Genomic DNA, 9,217 nt, shown 5'->3' on the forward strand with positions numbered 1-9,217 from the left:
ATCATTAAAACTCTGAAACTTAGAGTCTAATACATGCAAAAATCATAGAATACTTGAAAGATGAATGCGCTTTATTGAGATATGGTCAGAAAGCTTCATGCACAAAGAAGTCAGAAAGCTTGAAGGAGAGGAGTACACATGCTTATGAGTATACAGTAAATTTTATATATTAGTCCTAGATACACAAAGAATTGTAACTGAAACATGGGAGATGCTCTGTACATTTAGTAATAAAATATGTAGTATACTTTGGACATATAACAACCATGAACAAACCATTCAAAATTAGAATTACCTGTCTGTATGGTGATTGTATTTGGTGATAGTAATGATTTTAGACTTCTGCAAAGTTGTATAATTTCATTAATACATTTAATTATACAGTTCTCTTTAAGATAGCAAAATTCTACCAGACTGTGAGATTCTTCATAAAGATGTTCTGCCAAATAATTATAATTTTAAAAATATGACACATTTGAGTATGGGAAATAAAAACACATCATAAGGAAATCTCTAAAGTGGCATGTGATAACTAAACCCATTACTTTTTAAAAGGACATAATAGGTGGGAATAGTTTAATCAGGCTCTCCTGATTACACTATTTAATTTAAATAATTTAAAAAACAAGTTTAAACTTGTTAGGTCCCACGAAGTGCAATTATCCAAAAATGCTCAACATGCAGTATCAAAGGAATTCTGGTGATTAGAAAGAAACAACAACAAAAACAGACAAACAAATAAATACATATACCAAAAACAGTATTCATCCAGAATTAGTGAAATAGTCCTTGTCCAGCAAAATAACCATTTTTCTTGCTGTGACAAAAGGATCATACTGCTCTCTACTGACCTGTGGCTCCTATCAGGATATTAACACCCATGGTGGCTTCCAGGTTGCCTGAAGGGGGAGTAAATGTACTTGTTACACACCTCAAAACACCCATCTAGATTCCTGTGCCTTCCCAAACAGCCTCATCTCTTTCTGCACTATCACAATTTTCTAAATATTCTAGAAATTACCCTGTCTTTCTTTCCACCAATTAATTAATTAATTTCATACCTTCATCACAGGCCCCCATCCCTTCTCTCCTCACAGTCCTACCATCATTATTCACTCCCCCATGACCTCATTCTCTTCAAAGAGGCTCACTATGTGCACCAACCCACCCTGACATATTACATGAGGCAGGACTAAGAGCATCTCGCTAAGGGGAAGGGAATTAAGGGCAAGCATCAGAGTCAGTGAAAGCTCTCAGTCCAATTGTTAAGGGACCCACATGTTGCCCAAGCTGCACACCCGCTACTTAAGTGAGGGGGGCCCTAGGTACAGCCTGTGCATTGATGAAAGCATACTTTGTCTCTATCTAAGCTACCTCTACTTTTCTCCTAATATTCTCTATTTTCTTTGAGATAGTCTTGGTCATATCAAGTCTACTTCTTTTTCTCTCTGATCTGAATTCTTCCATGTGCCTCTGAACATTTTTCCTCTCTCATCCATAAAAAATTACTCACTGTAATAATGGACCAGATGCTATTTTGCTGGTTTCTCTGCTGTCCCTGCTCATACAGTTTGAATATTTAAAGTATATATTTTATTAAGTGAGTATCACTATGTCCAAGACATGTTACTTTGTTTAAGGAGCCCCGGTCCTAGTGTGGGTGGCTCCTCCTCACATGCTGAGGAGGCCCTAGATGGATGACTCCAGGGTCTGGAGAAAGCAGAGCTCTGTCAGCCCTGGAGACCTTGGCTCTCCGCCACATTGCTGTACTCCCTGGCCTCAGGGCATGGAATCTCTTCCCCCAAGAGCTCACATCACCTCTGGCTACACAGCCTTCCTCCTTTCCTCCCTCCCTCCTTCCTTCCCTCTCTCCCTTTCTTCCCTCCCTCCATTCCTTCCTTCCCTCACTCCTTTCTTCCTTCCGTCCTTCCCTCCTCCCTTCATTCCTCCCTTTCCTCCCCTCCCACTTCTTCTTCCCCCCACTGCCTGGCCTGGCTGGTCTGGAACTCTGTATACCAGGCTGCCTCCAACTCCATGGAGACCAATCTTCATCTGACTCCTGGAATTAAAGACATGTGTCCCTAAGTCTGGACCTGTATTTCAGGATTTATTTATGTCTTTTTTTTTTTTTTTTGAGACAGGGTCTCTCTATGTAGCCCTGGCTGTCCTGGACTTGCTCTGTAGACCAGGCTGGCCCTGAACTCACAGAGATGCCCCTACCTCCGCCTCCCTCAGTATTGGTGTCACAGGTGTGCTATACCACCCAGCTAATTTATGTATATATGCATGTAAGCATGTATGTATGTATGTATGTTCGTATTTTTGCATACATCACATGTGTGCCTGGTGTCTGTGGAAGGTGGAAGAGCATCAGAGTTCATGGGCCTGGTCGTGAGCTGCCAAGGGGGTGTCGGGAACCAAATCCTGAGGCCTAGGCGAGTGCTCTTAACTGCTAAGCCATCACTCCAGGCCCTATACTACTTTTTGTATTATCACACTTGTTGCATGTATGTGTGTGTGTGTGTGTTTGTGTGTTGCATGCATGTTCTATCTTCTCGGCTCATTGCATTATTTTTTGGTGTGTGTGGGGTAAGGTTCTATCATCTAGCTCAGGCTAGCACCGAGCTCAGAGCAATCCCTCTGCTTCAGCCTCCCAAACCTGGGCATTCCAAGACCGAGCCCATAGCCAACTGTGTAAACTGAGAAGCTGTGTCTGTGCACAGCTGTGTGGGCTGCTGGCTTCAACACAGCACCAAGCTTTCCTGATGATGAGGGTGGCTCAGAACCACCACCCACCCACCTGCCAGGGACTGTGCTCCTCCTGTCTTAGGGACTCTGGGGCCAGCTCTTCTGCCAGGCACTGTGGCAAAGTGGCTCAGTGGATAGTGCATGCATGGCCCGGGCTGCACCCCAGTGCTGCCAACTGCCACTGGAGAGACATACCTTGAAATCCCAGATCATCATGGCCCCATTGATGCCAGTGGTGTATAATTTGCAACTGTCCTGCTGGTCCACCTCGTAAATGGACACCTGGCTAAAAGAAGAGCGAGACCATGAGGTTGGTGGAGGGAGTGAGGCCATTGCCCCAAGCCCCGCACCGAAAGATGGCTGGGGGTGCACTAGGCTCCAGATTCCTCAGGGCCACACGACAAGACCCTGTCCTAGAGTGGGAGGGCTCACTCACCCGGGATGTGGCCGAGACTACATCAGGCCCTGGCCAGGTCCCCAAAGCCACATACACTGGCTACTGGTGCTTGCATGGAGACCTACCTATCTGAAGGTGGAGGCCAGAAGGCTACAAGTTCAAGGTCAGGGGGCTGCAGGGATGGGTCAGAGGTTGAGAGTGCTGGCTGCTATTCCAGAGGTCTTGAATTCGAGTCCCAGGACTCACACGGTGGCTCATAGCCATCTGGTGCAGAGGAGAGGGAGAGGGAAAAGGAGGGAGAGAAAGAGAGAGGGAGGGAGAGGGATGGAGAGAGAGAGGAAGGGAGAGAGAAAGAGGAGGGAGAAGGAGGAGGAAGGAGGGGAAGGTAGAGGGAGAGAGAAGAGGAATGGAGAAGTAAGGAAAAGGCGAGGGAGAGGGATACAGGAGAGAGGAGAGCGAGGAAGTGGGAAGGAGAGGGAGGGGAAGGCGGCAGGAGGAAGACAGGGAAGGAGGGAGGAAGGAGAAAAGGCCACAGCCTCAGCATGGGGCTGGTAGGGACAGAACAGGGCTCAGCAGATGCAGACACAAAGAACTACTTTTTCCTTCCAAGCTCAAAAGTGACCGGAGCATGGCTGAAGCCAACCAGTCCTCAACAAGGCCTCTGAAAGCAGCCTGCTTGGGCAGCCACAGCCTTCCTGGCTTTTGAAATCGGCCTTCAGGAGTTCCAGGTTCCATCCCAATCCACAACCCCAAAGGAAACAAACAAATAGGGAGACTCCCTACAGAGCCTTCACCCCAAGATGCCTGCAGAACTGGGCAGACAGGGGATACCCGGGTGAGCCAACCCATCTGCAGAGCTTCCAGAGAGACTCCTCCTCCTCCTCAGATGCCAGCCTGGCTGGCCTCAAGGCGTGGAGGCCCCAGCACAGCCGGTGAGAAGGGCCTTTACACACTCACAATCATTTCAGGTTGTTATTAGTTCGTTAAGCTGTGTTTTTGGTATATAGGTCAGTAAACGACTATGAGAATCTGTTCTCTCCCTTCTCCGTGTGGGCTCTGGACAGCACATGCGCCTTGTTTGACTGGCACAGGCAGTGGCACCCTGCAAGTGGGCACACTGTGTGCGGGAAACTGTGTGTGGGGGAGGGTGTGCGGAGCATATCCTGGGACTGGCACAGGCAGGTGGCACCCTGAGAAGGGGCACACTACAGGAGACTATGTGCAGGGGACTGTGTGAGGGGAGCACCCTGGGAATGGCACAAGCGGGTGGCACCCAGCTAGGGTGCCCACTGCGGGGAAGTGTGTGCGTGGGAGGGTGTGTGAGGCAAGTCCTGGGCCCAGCACAGGAGGCATCCCAGGAGGGGCACACACTCACCTCGGCCACCATGCTCTTCTCTGAGGACAAACTGAGCAGTGGCAGAAATTCTGTCTTCAGACTCGACACACTGCACAGGGGAAACACGCATCACACATGGTTCTCCTCCTTTGTGAAGTGCACACTGAGGACCAAACTTGGGCAGTGCCACCTTCATGTGAGGGTCGTACCCTGCAGACCAGGCTGGCCTCAAAGGCATGATCCCTTTGCCTCGGCTCCCCGGATGCTGGGATTGTGGGCCTGCACTACCGTGCCTGGCTTGGAAGAGTGTATTCATGTGGAAGGGTGAAATCTTGACACCAAGGTCTTTGGCTTGACCTTTGTGGCTCTTTGACCTCCCCCACCACCACAGAGGGAGGAGCAGTATTGCCAAGCCAGAGGAGGACATTGTAGCCAGTCCTGATGAGACCTGATAGACTAGGGTCATATGGAAGGGGGGGGGACTTCCCCTAGCAGTGGACTGGGGGAGGAGCAGGGAGGAGATGAGGGAGGAAGGGATGATGGGGAGGGAGGGATGACGGGAAGGGAGGGTGGCAGGGATGATGGGGAGGGAGGAAGGGATGATGGGGAGGGAGGGAGGATTGGTGGGGAGAAAGGGAGGGATGACAGGGAGGGAAGGAGAGATGATGGGAGGAATGACAGGGGGAGGGAGGGAGCTACAGCTGGGTTACAAATAAACTATAGTTAATATAAAAAATAGAAATTTAATTTAAAAACAAAACAAAATGCAAACAACCAAAAAACAAAATAAAAGCTTGACACCAGCAAAGCTGTCGCAGAGCACAGTTCTGCCATGGTGACCCTTTCATAAGAGAACTAGTAGAGTCAGCACGGGGAGGACCACATCCATACCGTCCACGCCACTGCATCCTCACAGGGTGGCCAGGAGGAGGCCATAACCCAGGCACATTCCTAGTTTGCCCATGGGAGGGCAAGTGCCAAGCTGCCTGAAAGCGGACTCTGGGCTTCTTCCCTTGCCACCGAGCCACCTTCACCGCAGTCTGGTGAAAAAGCACCATTCAGACTCTTCCTGAAGACCTGGGGTGGCACGAAGGCAGGAGAAAGATGGCCCCTGTCCTGTTTGGGGTGGTGTCAGGGGAAGGAGCTGAGGGTGTGCATGTGCTGGGTGGTGGCAGCAGCTTCAGCTCTGGTTTTCTGGGACAAAGACCAGGCTGGCCTTGAACTTCTGAGCCTCCTGCTTCTGCATCCTGGGCCACCACGCTCTGTCTCATCTCCCTGGGGGCTGGTGGGGACCACAGATGTGAGGAGACATTCAGGCATCTGAGGTGCCATCCTCCCAGCTCCCAGACATCATCTTCATGAGGGCGGCTTGGACCAGGCCTGCTGTCTACAAGTGCTGCCGGAAGGGCGGCCGTGGGTTACTGACCCCCAGTGAGACCCAGCTGCTCTATCCTGGGAGCTGTATACACTCCCCCTAGCTGCAGTGCTCTAGGTTACTGTGTCCAGAGTGACTGTGGCCAGCTGTATACACTTCCCCCAGCTGCCAAGGAGAGTCAGCATGTCCAGATCGGTAGCTGTCCACCCTTCCCCTCGCTGCTGTGTAGGGCCAGCATGTACAGATCGTTAACTGTACCCCCCAACCCTCCCCTCAGCCAGGCGAGGACTCACTGAACACTCTTGGAGGTGTCAGCCACAGACACTGTGCTGTCGCAGGCGGCTCCCACTGGCCGAGCAGCTGACACTGTGCACCCAGCCACCAGTGCAGCTGCTTTAGTGCTGGGTTTACAGGCGTGCAGCACCTACCGGGCTTCTGCAGTGCTATGGGAAGGTAACCAGCTCAGCAAGTTCTCTACCTGCTGAGCCACATCTCAGCCCCAGCTCCTTTTCTAAACGAAGAAGCTCTCTTTATCACCCAGCTGCTCACATGGTACTGTACTTTGCAAATAAAGGAGCCCAAAGGGTACCTGGCAGTGCTGAGCAATAGGCAGTGCCCATTTATCCTCACCTGGATTTGAAGTCACATGACCCTGCAGCCAGCAAAATGTTGTTGGAGTGCCAGCCCAACCTGAGGACTGTGGAGCGAATCAGCTTCTTAATGTGCTTGCTCACCCACCTAAGGAAGGAGAAAACCTAGTTTACAATCTTCACAGACAAAAACAGCATCATTTGCCAAGACGCCCCATAAACCCCCTCCAAATAAAACTGATCTATATGTTTATAAAAACCATTTCAATTCTGAAATCTACTAGCAACGTTAGCTACATTTACAGAGATAAGTCATATAGGCACTTTTAATGTTGTAAGGCTGCCCTTTGACTTAGGCTTGAGTATTTTCATGGGCTCCCTACAGTTCACAGCTGCTCCTGCTGAAGGCTGGCTTGCTCTCTGTCAGGGAAGAGCTTCCTATACAGAGTTCAGGCTGGCCTCTGATTTGCTGTGAACCCCACACTGCTCTTAAAGTCAAGCTAGAATTACAGGCCTGTGCACCACACTGGCCTGAGGGCTGACGTACAGCTCATGTTTAGGGACTACATTTGCGACCACAGTAAGGTCCAGTCCACTAACAACCTCTCTGCAAACACATAGAGTCAACTGCTCCAAGGCAGTCAGGAGGAAATGCTTCCTACATGAATTAAGAAGAGTGGGGGGCTGGAAAAGGAAGGATGGAAATGAAGGGATGAAGGAGGAGGTAGAGGGAGAAAGAAAGGGAAGGGGGATTAGCATGGCTCACCAGTTGTTTTCAGACTCAAAGTAGCAGACTGAGGAGATGAGCCAGCCTCCACTCCCCACAGCAAACTTGTTATCCAAAGAGGACTACTTCACAAAAGTGGCACAGTTGATCCTGAGCAAGGGCAGGGGTGGTGGCAACCTCAAGGTTGTCACTTTTCCAAAGCCCCTCCTCCTTGGCCCTGCAGAGGATTTATGAGGTGGCCGTGCACCTGGCTCTCCACTTCTCCAAAGCCCTTCCTCCTTGGGTGCACAAGGGACGCAAGAGGTGGCTGTGTGCCCTGACTCTCCTGGAGCACCCTGGGGCTGTGGCGGTGGCAGAACAGCATCTTTAGGTGGTTTCTCTTCCCTTTCGAAGTCCATCCCCAGGGGGACGGGGGGCGCGCCTTGTACCCAGGCCTGCGCAGGCTTGGTCTCCTCCTTGTAGTCCTCCTACTGCTTTGGGATCAGGTTAGGTTTCAGGCAGCTTGGTTCTCCAGGCCTGAAACGGGAGAATGTGAGCAGAGAGAGAAGGGGCCCAGCCCGGGACTCCAATGTCAGTGTTAGGACCCAAGGTCTCGGTGGGGTCAGGGGGTCAATCTATAAGAACTGTTCCCCTGAGCGCTTAGGGAGAGGGAGGTGGGGGGGATGGGAACTGGGGGATACTGGGAAGAAGAGGGGTTCCAGAGGCAGGACAGGAACTGGGGTATTCTGGGAAGGACGCTTTATCACAGCATCCAGGAGGAGACCCTGGCTCACCAGAGCCATGTGGACCTCAGGGCGTCAGAGAGGAGCCTCACTCACCCGGCACGGTCGTGCTCCCTTAGTCCTCCGCGCTCTCTTTGCACGAGCCGTTCTGGGGATCCACAGCCAGCTGCTGCCATTCTCCCTGGGTTGGACATTCAGCCTCGGCCTTGAAAGTCGGGGTGCCCTGGAGGGGCGCAAGACCTCAGTTAGTACTCGCTTTCTCTGCTGAGTAGCAAGGAGCTGGTGAGCCGAGTGGCAGGGTAACAAAGCGACCCACGTCACCTCGACTGGACTCAGGGACCCCTGAAACACGGCTTCGGGACTAGCCTGAGCTAGCCAGCATCTCCCGGCAGCTTTGACTAAGCTGAATGTGCGGAATGGAGACAAGGGGAGCGCCGGCGTCCACCTCCTCCTCACCGCTAATTGGGAAACAAGGGGACCAGCCCCACCCCTGCTGCACCTTCCTGGGCCTGGACTGTGGCTCTTGTTCTACCCTGACACCCCAAAATAAGCCCTTCCCTCTCGGAGCCCTTAACACAGCGGCGGGAAGAGTCATTCGCCTACGGTCTCGGGGTTTGGGGGGGTCCTCACCTGCGGGGAGGCCGAATGCAGGGAGCGCGCCCAGGCCGCCGCCTCCTCCCCGCTCTCGGGGCGCCGGTGGCGCAGCCGGCGCGGGAGGAGGCTGAGGAACTGCTCGAGGACCAGCAGCTCCAGCATCTGCTCCTTGGAGCGCCGCTCGGGCCGCGGCCAGCGGCGGCACAGCTCCCGCCGGCGGCTCAGCGCCTCCTCCGGGCCGGACACGTCCCCGGAGCGCAGCCGCCCGAAGCGTCTCCGGGAGGTGTCGGGGTCCCGCCAGTCCCCGGGGTCCTTCTCTTCCTCCTCCGCTTCTGCTTTCAACGCCAGCACCACCGCGCAGGCCGCCGCCAACGCTGCCTCCGGGGCCCCGAGACACCGATGAGATTCCCGGAAAGCAGGGCGCACGGCCACCGTCTCCTCCAAAGCACCGCCACCACAGCTCACTACCCCGGCCAGCGCGCCAGCGGGAGAAAAACAAACCAGGCCGGAAGTGCGTCATCAACCCACGCCTACTCCGGACAGAGGGATATAGAAGCCGGGCCTGTCATGGGTCTCTCCATGTGCATCTCTGCCTCCCAGCGTTTATAATGCTGGAAAAAGCGCGCGCGGGATTCTGGGATTTGTAGGCGACTCAGTGTCCACGGTCCAGCAACGGACAGGGAAGGAATCAAACTCGGGACTACGAGCAATCCCAGAATGCATCGCGC

Source organism: Meriones unguiculatus (assembly GCF_030254825.1).
Source record: "Meriones unguiculatus strain TT.TT164.6M chromosome 13 unlocalized genomic scaffold, Bangor_MerUng_6.1 Chr13_unordered_Scaffold_45, whole genome shotgun sequence".
In the NCBI taxonomy this organism is placed as follows: domain Eukaryota; kingdom Metazoa; phylum Chordata; class Mammalia; order Rodentia; family Muridae; genus Meriones; species Meriones unguiculatus.